Source organism: Suricata suricatta, chromosome 8 (genome assembly GCF_006229205.1).
Source record: "Suricata suricatta isolate VVHF042 chromosome 8, meerkat_22Aug2017_6uvM2_HiC, whole genome shotgun sequence".
NCBI lineage: Eukaryota > Metazoa > Chordata > Mammalia > Carnivora > Herpestidae > Suricata > Suricata suricatta.
This window is the reverse complement of record NC_043707.1, coordinates 3,428,200-3,442,188: the sequence shown is the minus strand read 5'-3', so window position 1 is coordinate 3,442,188 and position 13,989 is coordinate 3,428,200. Positions and strand designations below refer to the sequence as shown.

Here is a 13,989-nt window from a genome sequence, read left to right as displayed (position 1 = left end):
GGGGGGGGGGGGGGGGGGGGGGGGGGGGGGGGGGGGGGGGGGGGGGCGCCAAGGAAACAAGCCCAGACTCAGAACTGCTAACTCCAGGAGGCCGTCTCCCTCCTACAACAGCTTGTGTCTATGGCAGCAGGTGACCGGCAACAGCAGCTGCTAGAACTTTCTTAAAGTAAGAAGTTCAGCTTTCCCGACAGGCCCAGTGATCGAGGCAACAACAGCTCCTTGGAATGGATGCTCTCAGTTATTTTCCTCTCTCAATATATCTAGCCTGATTTGTACATGAATGACGAAGTCCCATAAGACTAGCCAGGGGCCAGAGTATGGAGAAAACCTGTTGTAAGCAATGTGAAACTACCAGCAGTTAGCCCTCCCTCTACCCTAAAAAGTCTCTCAGAATAAGAGCCAACTTCAGGGATAATCCTTAAAAGGCAAAATATTCATAAGCTTTACTGTAACAAATTACTTACAACACCTCTCAAAACCATGCTATTTTTAAAATTTTTTAAATGTTTATTATTTATCTTTGAGAGAGAGCACAAGCAAGGGAGGGGCAGAGAGAGAGGGAGACAGAATTCAAAGCAGGCTCCAGGCTCTAAGCTGTCAGCAGAGCTCAACATGGGGCTCAAACCCATGAACCATGAGATCACGACCTGAGCTGAAGTCCGAGGCTAAAATGACTGTGCTCTAAAGCCATGCTTTTTTTTTTTAAAGGCAGAAAAATCAAAGTGCTACAGTGTATTACTTAGCAAAATGCCCTTAAACTCTTTCTAGATATTCCAGCACTTCAAGGAAGCCTTTTAGCATAGAGGGGAGAAAGTAACCGATCATCATGCATTACTCTGCCTGATCTGTGAAATTTCTACAACCATGTGGTTTCCTCTCCTCACTAGAAGGAAGTTCCCAGGACATGACCTCCCCATGCAACAGTTGTGGTAGTAACTCAATGTCTGTATAAATGCCATATGTGCCTATGAATTATTTTCTTGAATAGTATATACTTAATTATATACTTGAATAGTATAGTTGACATACAATATAGATTAGTTTCAGGTACAACACAGGGATTCAACATTTATATACGTTACAAAATGATCACCTTGTTAAGTAGTTACCATCTGTCACCATACGAAGTTATTATAATGTTATGGACTATAAATCCTAAACTATACCATACATTCCTATGGCATACTTATTTTATAACAGGAAATCTGTACCTCTTAATCCTCTTCACCTATTTCACCCATCCCCTCCTCCCCTCCCCTCTGACAATCACTAGTTTGTTCTCTGTATTTATCAACCTGTTTCTGTTTTATTAGTTTTGTTATTCAGATTCTAAATATAAGTGAAATCATATGTTATTTGTCTTTCTCTGCCTGATTTACTTCACTTAGCATAATACCCTCTGGGTCCATCCATGTTGATACTATTTAGACACAAATACAAGCATCTGTATTTCAGTACACATCCTATGGCATGGAGACTGAATGCCTCCACCTGAAAGTGTTAGATGGGTCCAACACCTCTAATAGCAGACAGGGCCACACAGGTCCTTTCGGCACAGCACAGCATGAATATGTTGACATGACACAGGAGGGGAGGCAATGGCAGAATTGCACCATCTCCAGAGTTGACCTGTGACAGGCACCTAACAAATGTTACCTGAGCTGAGCTCAGCCAATAAAGAATACACTGGCCACACAAGCCAAAAGGCAGAGCAGGGACGTGGGTAAGGCACAGGCTTGGAGCACCTGGTTGGCTCAATTAAGCATCAGACTTCAACTCAGGACATGATCTCACAGCTTGTGGGTTCAAGCCCCAAGTCGGGGTCTGTGCTGACAGCTCAGAGCCTTGATTCACATTCTTGGTCTTCCTCTCTCTCTGCCACTCCCCACTCACACTCTGTCTCTCCAAAATTAATGAACATTTAAAAAAATTTTTTTAAAGGCACAGGCTCTAGTCAGGCACAACTGAGAGCAAACCCTTGTTCTGCCACACACCAGCTGGGCGGCCTCAGACCGACTACTTAACTTCTTGGAGGGTCAGTTTCTTTATCTAATAGTAATAACAACTCTGCAAAGTATGTAATAATCAGAATTAAATGAGATAAATTACTTATAGAACTGTGACATGTCATATAGCATTGATTAAGAAATTGAAGAAAGTGTCACTTAAAATTTAAAGTTAACAAATGTTCCCATATACTTTTAGACAAGAAATGGAAATACCCATCTCTATGAAAACCCTTATAGGCAACATCAAATATGTACTGGGGTCACAGACTTTGAGTCGAAGGCTCACTCTGAAGAACCTCTGTTTCCATTCTGACAACACTAGATATGAAGAAAGGAATAGAAAAATCTTAGAATTTCTAGCAAAATAACCTTTGCAAAGGATCTATAAGAAGATGATCACCTAAGTTCAAACTTTTTTAAGGACACTCTGAACATGAGTTAGATGAAGGACCCTTTTGCTATGGAGAGTCAGGATGGAGGCCAGGGCATGTTATTGTTTGTTTCTTTAGAGTAGCTCATCACTATAAATAAAGGTTTAGATAACTGAAAAATTTACTTGACTCTGTAATAAATCTGATATGCACTCCTCTCCTGACACTCAATCCCAACCCAATGATTCTCAGCTTGGGTACATTTTGGTACCCACCCTCAGGGATTATCTGGAAATATCTGGAGACATGTTTGGTTGTCATAAGTGGGGTGTTAAACACTCAACTGGTAGGTAGTGGATAGAGACCAGGGATGATGCTCAACATCCCGCAATGCCCAGAAGGCACAAGCACAAATACATTCACGCACACATGTGTACACACACTCACACACCCACCACCACTACAAACTTCTAGCCCAAAATGTCAACAGCACCAAGGCTGAGGAACAATCTCAGAAGCAGTCCTAAGGTCCTTCAAGAAAGGTCATGCATCTAAAACTTCCTGTCCCTTCACCAGTTTACAGTGATAAGATGAGATTTTGGCACTATGCTTCACACTGTCTGTCACACCTTTATCAAATATCCTTTGCAGAGATGTCTAGGGAAACTAAATTTCCACCAGAAAACAAGAGGCTGTTCCCAAATGGGGCAACTTGGCACTGTCCACAGATCACAATGAAAGGAGTCACAGTACCTTCCTGGGAATAGGACTGATTTGTATTTGGATCCCTAGGTGGCAGAACCTTTAAAGCTCTGTGACAAAGCCAGGTAGAGGTGAAACCCATGACAGAAATGCGTTTACGGACTTCTTTGTGCAATGGAACAAGAAACTGGAAGAAATCGTATGACTGTTTATCAGTCTGGTGCGTAACTGATAAGTAGGCTAAGAATCAAATCAGAAGTTCTACGACCAGGCCACACTGGCTAACAATATTTTATGACTTCCCTAGACCTCCAACAGCCTCATTTATAAAATGAGAGACATTTCTCAGTAAGCTGCAGGGAGGATGGCATTTAACGTGAGGCACCGGAGGAAAAGCTGTGGGCCTCCCCCATCTGTTTCAGATGGAGCAGCTCCCCGATTCCTTGCTATACTTCCTCCCAAAGTGGAGTTGTGCTACTTCTAAAAATAGGGTCTAGAAAACAATGAACTTGATGATCTTGGAGGCCTGATATTACATTAAGCAACCTTTTTATACTCTACTATAGCACTTGTATCCCATTACAGTATTTATGTATTTACATTCCAGATTATAGTTCATTTATCTTTCTCTCCTACTACTCAACACTGGGCACCCAATCAGGGTTTGCTAAGTCAATGAATGACTCCCAGAATTTGAGGTATTCTCAAAGAGCAGATGACAAATAAGACAGTTAAAAATAAAGCCTAGAAATTAAAAAAAAAAAAAAAAGGCAAGTGGGTAAGCATTTTTGAGCAGCATTTTTACCGCAGAAATTTCTACTGATGGTGAGAGATGAGAGGCCATGTGGGGGGACCAAGCATATAATACTTTGTGCTCAAATAATAGTTTCACATTTGAAGGAGAAATGTTGGGTTTGCATTTGCATTGGTTTCAAACTGGTTTCCTTACATGCCACAGATACAGACACTGGGAGCACACCTTTTAGATTTTATTTTAAGGACTGTGAAAGCGTGACTGGGAGCAGAGCACTGCCTTCTCTCTCTCTGTCTCTGTCTCGCTCTCTCTTTTTCCCTCTCTCTCTCTCTCTCTCTCTCTCTCTCTCTCTCACACACACACACACACACACACACACACACACACACACACACGCCTTCGTTTTGAAGAAATGGATAGGCAAAATTTTAGCAGTCAGGGTGACAAACACTTGGCAGCACTCCACCACCCCAGGCAAGCGCAAACTATCTGACACTTCCTGATGTCTGTCTCCATGTAAAAACACTTCATCCCTTCAGCTGCCTTTGAGAAGGGATGCACAGGAGCGTTTTCTTCCATGTTTGTTACTCTCGCAAAGGAGCCAGCCCAAAGAAGGCAAAGCTGTACAACCTCCTAATAAGCCCACATCCTGTTTCTAAACAATTCTGGAGGAAATACACCAAGGAATTAGGTTACTATTACTGCCAGGGGATAAAGCAAAATACTACAGTGATCACAACTAACTGAAAGAAAACAAACATCAGTTTGTCACTATAAAACTGAGTAAGTTCCTCTTCCATGAGGCAGGCCCCAAAACTACATGAATTAAAGATACAGAAAGCAGGTGCGAAATAATTCCCAAGAGTTCCCAAGAACTGGTCAAACATCACTATCTCTATTAATCATTATCAAAAAGAAATTCAAATAGTCCAGAACATCTACTGTTGCCTAAGGACATGATTAGGCAATAATGAATGAATAACTTTAGGAAAAGAGGTAGGCAAGATAGGGAGGGCAAATGTTCAACAGCTTATAGGCCAAGAAAGGCAGGGGACTGCATGCTCCTGGGCTCTGAGAGGGATCTTAACCCTTTTTCTAAACTAAACCCTATACAACAGGCCCATGTGCTAAGTGAATGCGGCTCTAGGAAAGTCTCTTAGGCTTGCGTGTCCAAGCAACAGATGGAAACTGGTCCTGGATTAGCCACTGTTCTCAGACCTACCCATGGCTTTCCTGCCTCTGGGCCAGGGCTCCCTATACTCTTTCACACCTTGTTTCCAATAGTCCAGCAGCTTCTTGAAAACGTTTTGACCTTCTAAAAGCCTGTGGTTTCTGTGTCTTCAATTCACTCCATCCCTAACACTCTTACTTGGCTGTATTCTGTATCAGCTACATTTGACTGTAAGGTCTCTGAGGGTCTGGAGTCTCAACCAAGAAAGTGAGGGTGTTTTGGCTGTCCTGTTCCTGGGAACCAGATTAGATCACCAGGTATGTGAGAACTCATTGTCCTTCGCATGTGCACCCTTGCATGTCCATGACAGTTGGTATTCAGTTAATGTCTGTCTGTTTACAAAGGAATCCTATGGTTTCGTCTCTAATCTTCCACCCAACTACTTCCTCATCTGAACACAAATTCAGAGACATGCACTTCTGAAGATGGGTAGGAAGGGTATTTGCCAGAACAGAATAATCATTAACCTTTATTTGGTTGCAAATTCCTTTGAGAATCCTATGACAGCTTCGAACTCTCTCCAGGGCAACTGCATATAAAAAATGTTGCCAATGCCATTCCAGAGCAACCACAGGCCCCTCAAGTGTACCGATGGACCCAGAATTCGGGTTAAGAATCCCTATTCTAGTAGAGTCTCTTTATGAGAGACATTCTCTTTGTGAGTAATGTTTTTAATGAGACCCTGCATAGTTAATAAAGAGGGGTTTCCCCTTTCTTTAGTTCCCTTCTTTCCTGTTCCTATTCTTTTTTTTAGTGTTTCTGTTTATTTTTGAGAGAGAACATGAGCGGGGAAGAGACAGAAAGAGGGGGACAGAAGATCAGAAACAGGGTATGCACTGAGAGCAGCAAGCTCGACGTGGGGCTTGAACCTACAAACTGTAAGGTCATGATCTGAGCCGAAGTTAGATGCTCAACCAACTGAGCCACCCAGGCGCCCCTCTGTTCCTGTTCTTTCACCTAACTCCAGTGGGTTCACTTCAAGTTCTCCTGTCTTTTGTTTCTCAACTTCACTTCCCTGACCTCCCAAAATACTGTGTGAGAAGGATAATCATAAACCTTACAAACGGATTTTACTGTTTTGAGTCTCCCGGAGCTGACAGCCGACTCTGTGTAAGCAAGGACTACGCTGGGTTTGTTGCTGTTTTGCACAACCCCTCAGTGCCAATACTCTGTACACCACGGAGGCAACACATACTGTCAAATAGGCAGATACCAATGCTTCTTTGTCCTTCTACCTTAGGCCTTTGCACCTGAACGTTAACTCCTTTAAAATTAGACATATGGGGGGGGCCTGGCTGGCTCAATCAGTTAAGCCTCTGACTTCGGTCAGGTCATGACCTCGCGGTTTTCAAGTTCGAGCCCCACATCAGGCTCTGCGCTGACAGGGCAGAGCCTGCTTGGAATTCTCTCTCTTCCTCTCTTTCTCTGCTCCTCCCCGACTTGCACTTTCTCAGTCTCTTAAAAAAAAAAAAAAGAAAGAAAAAGCACAGCTTTATGCTCCACACTTTCTAGGACACTTCTGCTTCAAATCAAATATCCTGTTCTATCGATTCCTTTAGTACGTTAGTTCTTTAGTACACCTGTATGCTCAGACTATGGGTCCCAGAGTTTGGCATAAAAAATACGACCATCATAGTAAGTAATGAGGAAGGCCAATCAATTAGGTTAGCAAAAGCATGATGGCAGATTGTTTAAATCATGCCTGTGCCTTCCCACAGCCCTCACTCAGGTAACTGTGGCACTGACCCACAGAACGAGAGACAGTGAAACTGGAGTCTTCTGAGACTGAGAAAGCTCATCAGGAGAAAGGCAGGAAGGCGGGAGTATTTAGAAAACAGTCAGGCATGCCGGGTGCAAGACCTGTCTCTGCTGTGCCGTTCCCTTTCACAAAGCCCTTTTACAGTTATTGAGCACTATGACAATAATCAGGCCTATGATACTCCTGGGAAAGAACCAAATCTATCCATGGGACAGAAATTAAGTTTTTCCCCCTAAGCAAAGAGAAGGGACTGTCGACCTGCTCGGCCTCCGGCACACAAGCTAACAGCAAGTACTGCCAGGCTGTTACCTGTCACCCCTTGCTTTCCTCTTCCGCCGTCCCCCACCTCATGTGCCGCGTTCACTTCTCCACCCTCTTGCCAGTCCATCCCCCTGTGTTTGACATGGGGCCCTAACCAAGAATCACATGAGAAACCTTAAAAACGCAGGTGCCAGGGCCCAAATCCAAACTTACCCAAATAGAGAAGCTTGAAATCCCTGCCTCAGACTCTCTAAGCAGCATTCAAGGCTCCAAGGGTATTTTAAGGTATTAACCTTCACTTCATCAAGTCTGATCTCCTTTGTTCAGACACAAAAACTGCACCTCAAAGATTTAATGGTTTTTCTCGTGGTCAAAAATATACCATCGCAACTTCCTTTTTTGGGGAGAAACAAACCATTTATTTTTCACTCTAATGCAAATGAATATGTATGTATTTGGATACATACATGTACATGCAAAACAAAACTGTCTAATTTTGAACAGCTGTGGGTGAAAAAGATTGCTACCAACTGATTAGCTTAATTTTGTGCTTAACAATCCAATCACTTTTTTTTTTTTTTTTTAAAGTAAGCTCTATGCCCAACATGGGCCTGGAGCTCACAACCCCAAGATCAAAAGTCATGTGCTCTACTGCCTGAGCCAGCCAGGCTCCCCAACAATTACCACTTTGAAGTAGAAACAAAAAGTCAGTCTATCTGCGTACGTTCATAGAGTGAGACATTCAAGCCCAACTTTGAAAAAAGAACCTTCCTCAACATCACATCATTGAACAGCAATGAACATGCACTCTGACGAAATTCCTACGCCACAAATGGACGATACAGCCCTTGGAGAACTATTACCATATCTGCTTAAGAAACTCTATCACATAGGGGCGCCTGTGTGGCTCAGTCAGTTAAGCATCCAGCTTCGGCTCAGGTCATGATCTCGCAGTTTGTGGGTCCCAGCCCCGCGTCGGGCTCTGTGCTGACAGCTAGCTCAGAGCCTGGAGCCTGCTTCGGATTCGGTATCTCCCTCTCTCTCTGACCCTCCCCTGCTCACACTGTCTCTCTCTGTCTCTCAAACATAAATAAAAAAACATTTAAAAAAATTTTTAAAAAAGAAACTCTATCACATAAAGGCATATTTGAAAAAAAAACCTTTGAAAATTACATCAAAGCACTAATAAATAACCTGTTAACTGAGAACAGCCTTATGAATTTAATCGTTATTTTGAAATGCCTCATTCAGAGTTCAGAATATTGCCTCACAAGGTCTGAACATAGATGCATTGACAGGATGACCCAGAAAGCATTCTTGGCTCCATTTCAGTCCTCCATGATTGCAATTTAGATAAAGTTCTACAACGGGCTGTTCGTAAATGGACTCCCTTTACAATAGTTGTACATCTTTAAATTATCTATAGAGAACTCCAATAACCACTGTTATTCTTAAATGGAAAGACAATTATCATTCAGAAAAGATTTCTTGCAGTATGTATAAATAAATATAAGCACATATTCATAAACACACATAATGTTGCTAGATCAGGTCATCAGTTTTGGGTTGCTGTAGTTCAATACTGTGTGTCAAATTTATTAGAAATTTAGAAATGAAATTTCTGAGGGACCCAGCTGCCTTCATCAGTTGGCTTTAAAATGTGTAATACAGGGGTGCCTGGGTGGCTCAGTCGGTTAAGCCTCCGACTTCAGCTCAGGTCAGATCTCAGGTTGGTGGGTTCGAGCTCCGTGTCGGGCTCTGTGCTGACAGCTAGCTCAGAGCCTGGTGCCTGTTTCAGATTCTGTATCTCCCTCTCTCTGACCCTCCCCCTCTCATGCTCTGTCTCTTCTGTATCAAAATTAAATAAAACATTAAAAAAATAAATAAATAAAATAAAATGTGTACTACAGGGGCACCTGGGTGGGTCAGCCAGCTGAGCATCCGACTTCGGCTCAGGTCATGATCTCACAGTTCGTGGGTTTGTAAGGATGCAGGTCTGAATCAAACTGACTCCATAACAGGTTCCAAGTTTCCCCTCTGACCTTGGAGGTCTAGGTGTTGGCTTCTCAGAATCATTAGACAATAGAAGGGCACACATTGCCCAAGGCAGGAGGGACAACCCTTGTAACACCCAATCAGGAAAGGCCAGCTACCACCTTTAACATTTCTAAGGGCAGGCCTAGAGATAGAAGCTATAGATAATCACCTATTGCTCCTATTACTTGAGGCTAGTCATGCCCTATGAGGGTCCTGGGCCCACTCTGTGATTGGTCAATACTCTAAATGTTGTGATTGGCTCCCACCAAAAGTATCAATGTATGGTTAAAGTTACTGCCAATATTGATAGGCGATAATGATTGGACCCCTGTACCTGTGTCACAATTTCCTTCCCCCTTCCCAAACCCAAGAAGGCCTTGCTCCCCTCTTTGTTCGGGGCTCTCAGCATGGATCCACTGCACTGGTAGGTAAAGTCTGTGAGCCCGTGAGCCCGAGCTTAGGCCTGGCCAGCCTAAACTCGTAATAAAGCCCTTTGCTTTTGCATGCGTGACTCGGTCTCCCTGGCGGTTTCTGGTTTTTGGGAACGATATTAAAAATCTGGGCATAACAGGTTCGAGCCCGGCGTTGGGCTTTGTGGTGACATCTCAGAGCCTGGAGCCTGCTTCGGATTCTGTGTCTCCCTCTCTCTCTGCCCCTCCCCTGCTCACACTGTCTCTCTCTCTCTCCCTGAAAAACAAATAAAACATTAAAAAATTAAAATTAAAATTAAATAAAATGTGTAATACAATGGGAGACAACATCTCATGGTAAATAAACATGGTCAAGGTAAAGAAGTAAACCGTACAGTGAACAACATTATAGAGCACTTGAGTGATCACCAGAGTGAAATATCTTCCAGCATGTAAAAAAAAGGAAAGACCTTGGTACTAGCAATTAACTGTTCCAATTAAAGATTCCCCCTCCCTTCCTCCTTTCCTTCCCGTTCCTCCCTCTCTCCCTCCCCAAAATTAATCAGTAATGGCACTGCTTCCCTGTACTGCAAAAATATCCTGAGAAATTATTCACACTACAAAAGACAGAGCTTTCATCTTATGTTTTTGCAAAACCTAACGGATATAATACATTTAGTTAAAAAGTGAATAACCCACACTGTGTTGAACACTAAAGAAGATGTGATCCGCAGCTCTTAATTCTCTCGTTGACTACTGTAAGAAAAAAATATTGAGGGCGTCCAACTGGCTCAAGTGCAAGAGCAAGCAACTCCTGATCTCAGGGTTGTGAGTTCCAGCCTGACGATGGATGTAGAGATTAAAAATAAAATCTTTACCAAAAAAAATTTGTTTCCCATTAAATGTCTACTTATAGCTTTCTAGTTAACTGTGGCCAGTAACATACAAGGAGGTAATTTATAATTTTTCATCTCTTTTCTCTCTACAGAGTTACAAGCTGAATTCTGAACTTTACAATAAATACACAATTCCAATTTTCCAAACTATCTTTCTCCTGAAGGAGTGATATTCTAGTTTTTGGTACAATACTGATGCAGAGCTCACCCCCCTATGAAGAGGGTCATTTATTTTAAAAGGAAACCAGGGGCGCCTGAGTGGCTCAGTTGGTCAAGCGTTTGACTCTGGATTTTAGCTCAGCTCATGAGCTCCATGTAGTGGAGCCCCGCTTCACTCAGTCTCTCTCCCCCTCACTCTCTGCTCCTACCCTCTTTAAAATACATAAACGGTTAAGAAAAAAAAAAAAAGTAAACAAAAAAATCAAGGTAGCCCAAAGGCCCCAGCTGTCCAATTCTGCATTTCAACAGACTCCATAAAGGGTCAGCTAAAGGCAGTGAAGGCCATCTTCTGTGGCATTGTCATTTCTAGAGTAGCTCTTACTCCTGACTAGTGACACAGCAGTTCACCTTCTAGGTAGGCCCAAGCAAAAGAAAAAAGCAGAGCAACTCAGACAAAAAGTGAACCACAGATTTACCTCCTCACATTCTCAGATGGGGTTACTCAGTGTTTCCAAGACCCCTCTAATTCCCACACCCTCACCAGTGTTTTGGCTTAGGGACTGTATCTGAAAGTTTTTCCGATTTCACCAAGTGAGCTATGAGCGGCTGAAAAGCTCGTGATGTTTTGTCTTGTCATGTTTCTTGGAAGAGAGAGAAAGAAAAGACAAAAAGAACAAAAGAAAGAGAAACGTCTTAAAATATAAAGTGTATATTTACTAATGTGTATTCTTTAATTCACTCCTTGCAAAAGAAAAACTAACACTTTTACTATTGGATTTAAAATTTTAATCAAAACACACTGGCTGGGGCACCTGAGTGGCTCAGTCAGGTGTCTGACTGATTCAGGTCAAGATCTCAGGGTTGGGGAGTTTGAGCCCCACATGGGGCTCACAGCTGTCAGTGTTGAGCCTGCTTGGGATCTTGTGCCCCTTGTCTCTCTGCCCCTCCCCCCCAAATAAACATCACACACACACACACACACACACCCCATACCAGAAACTCAAATACACAAAGCCAGTAAGCTCCTCTTTCCTTCTACTTGGAATGACAGTTAACGGGGAGAGAAAGAGAGTTTAAAGGACATAATCCATTTCCAATCTCTACAACACTATTCAGGAAAGAGCATCGGATCTTGTGGGCAGACGACCAGGATCACGACCATCTGTGGCATCGTCTCCCTTGTGGGATGCAGGCGAAGTCACTTTACAAGAGTTTCATCATTAATTCCATTTTATAAGTGAAAAACCTACCAATTCGGAGGATTTTGGAAGGAGCTGACAGGGAACGGCAGAGCATTATACAAGGTTTATCTTTATTTTTTTTTCCCCCTCAATCACATCCTCCCTTGTCCGGTCCACAAAGTCGTGAACAGGAACAGCCACGGGCCACAACAGGTTCATCAGAATCCATTTATTTTCCTTTTCAAGTCTATTCATTTATTCAGAGAGAGAAGGAGAGAAAATCCCAAGCAGGCTCCGCACCACCAGCACAAAGCCGCATGCGGGGTTGGAACCCACTAACTGCCAGCCCCTGACCTGAGCCGAAATCAAGAGTGAGATGCTCAACTGGCTGAGCCACCCAGGCGCTCCTCCTGAGACTCCATTTAAATAGATGACACACAGGCAGGCCTCCTGCAAAGACTGTGCCAGGCGGTCCGGGCAACTGCAGGCAATCAATGCCCCTACAACACCGCGCCGACGAGGTGACCGGTAAACTCCCTGCCCAGACTAACCGGCTGCCCGGGGCGTGGATCCGTCCCGATCGCTCTGCGCCCGGCGGCCGCGGGTCACCCATGAAGTCATGACAGTGACTCAATGCGCCCTTCCGACTGAGGTGAGTCAGGAGGAAGCGCAGAACAGCAGCAGCCGCCACGCGGGGCACGGATCTCCAGCGCCGGGTCAGACCCGGGTCTCGGCGGGCCCACTGCGGACGGAGGTTGCAACCCCCGCCGGGGACACCCAAGTCCGCACGCGGCGCCCCTAGGGTCACCTCGCTCAGGGCACTCGTGACGCCGGGAGGGGCTGGGCCCAACGGGGCCCAATGCAGACCGGCCACTAGGCCTCCCCGACCCTCCCCAACAGCGCGCAGGAAGCGGGGACCCCCAGCCCGGCCCTCTCCCCGCTCGCCCCGGGTCCGGCCGTCCCCCGCCCCGGCCCGCTGGGTCTCCCTCAGGCCGGCGCCGGGGACGCAGAGTGCTGCTGCCGGCCCGGCCCAGCTCTCGAAGGCCCGGGCGGGCTAGACTCGCCGAAGAGCCCGAAAGAAGGCCGGAGGGGGCGCCGGCCACTCACCCGCCGCGGGTCCTCTCCGCAGTCAGTCCCAGCGTCCGCCAGTCAATCAGCTACTCCCTCAGGCGCCGCGGACGCCGCAACCAGGCAGGCGGCGCGAGGGCGGCCCGACGTGCGCACGCAACGGGGGCGGGGCCTGAAGAGGACACGCCCCTGCGGCGGACACGCGGCGCTTCTCGCGGGGGCCGAGGCTTCTGGGGAGTCGGGGCGCTCCCGAGTGAGCTCGTTAATAAGAGCGGGTGGTAATGAGGACCCCACCCGGGGATTCGTCCAGGCTCCTCCGCTTGCTTTAGGCTCCAAACTTGCTCTTTCGGTACCAGCCACACTGGCTTCTCGTCATATTTTTACCCTTCGGGCTGGCTGTAGATTAAATGACTGTTGACAAAGCTTTGCGGAATATGCAGTGTTGGTGGGAAGTACTGCGGAACGGGGGACAATTAGCGAGATCTGTTAGAATTTAGAATGGGACTTCTCTGTGCTCAAACAGTTCCACTTCTCGGTAGCTATGGGAGAGCAACGCGTGCAAGAACCCAAAGAGGCGCAAGCAAGGAAGGTCATTGCACCATGTAAAGGGATGCATGCGCTATTTAGGTTAAAATCTGGAAAACAACCTTAACGTTGTTTGAAGGAAGATGGGGTGAGGGTTGACACGGGGACATCTATTTAACGGAGTTGTACCTCTGTTTAAAAAGGAAGGGGAGACACCACCTTAGGGAGGATGTTCAGCAGAAAGGAAAAGCAAATGTATGAAAATACAAAAATAACATTTGACCGTGTGTAAATTTAACCAAAAAAAAAATTGAACTCTAATGTGTATGTAAATTGTTTAAGGGTGAAGAGCACTGATGTCTACAAATTACTTGAAATAGATCAAAAAATCAGAAAGTTGATGGATAACAGGTGTCTGATAAATATAGAATAGTAGAATCTGGGTGGTAAGTATTGGTATGGGTGTTCATTATATAGTTATTTCAACTTTTCTATATTCCTACATATATTCACAATAAAATTGGGGTAAGATATATCCAGTATGATCCCTTTTTAAGTTTTTTAACTACAAAATATTCTTTCCACACGTTCATGTTTAGGTATCTAAATGCATCCAAAAGCCAGGA

General features: G+C 44.7%; 1 protein-coding gene across 2 annotated transcripts in view; it reads right to left on the bottom strand.

Annotated features, from left to right (window-relative positions):
* HMOX2 (heme oxygenase 2) overlaps positions 1-13,989 on the bottom strand; it is a 32,492-nt gene that overhangs the window by 15,188 nt on the left and 3,315 nt on the right. Inside the window, exon 1 of one of the 2 annotated variants that reach the window (XM_029949533.1) lies at positions 12,878-13,019. The exons of the other annotated variant lie outside the window; for it this stretch is intronic. The gene's annotated coding sequence lies outside the window, so the exon portion shown is untranslated. Of the gene's footprint in view, positions 1-12,877; positions 13,020-13,989 lie in introns of those variants that run through there. 2 annotated transcript variants of the gene reach the window in all.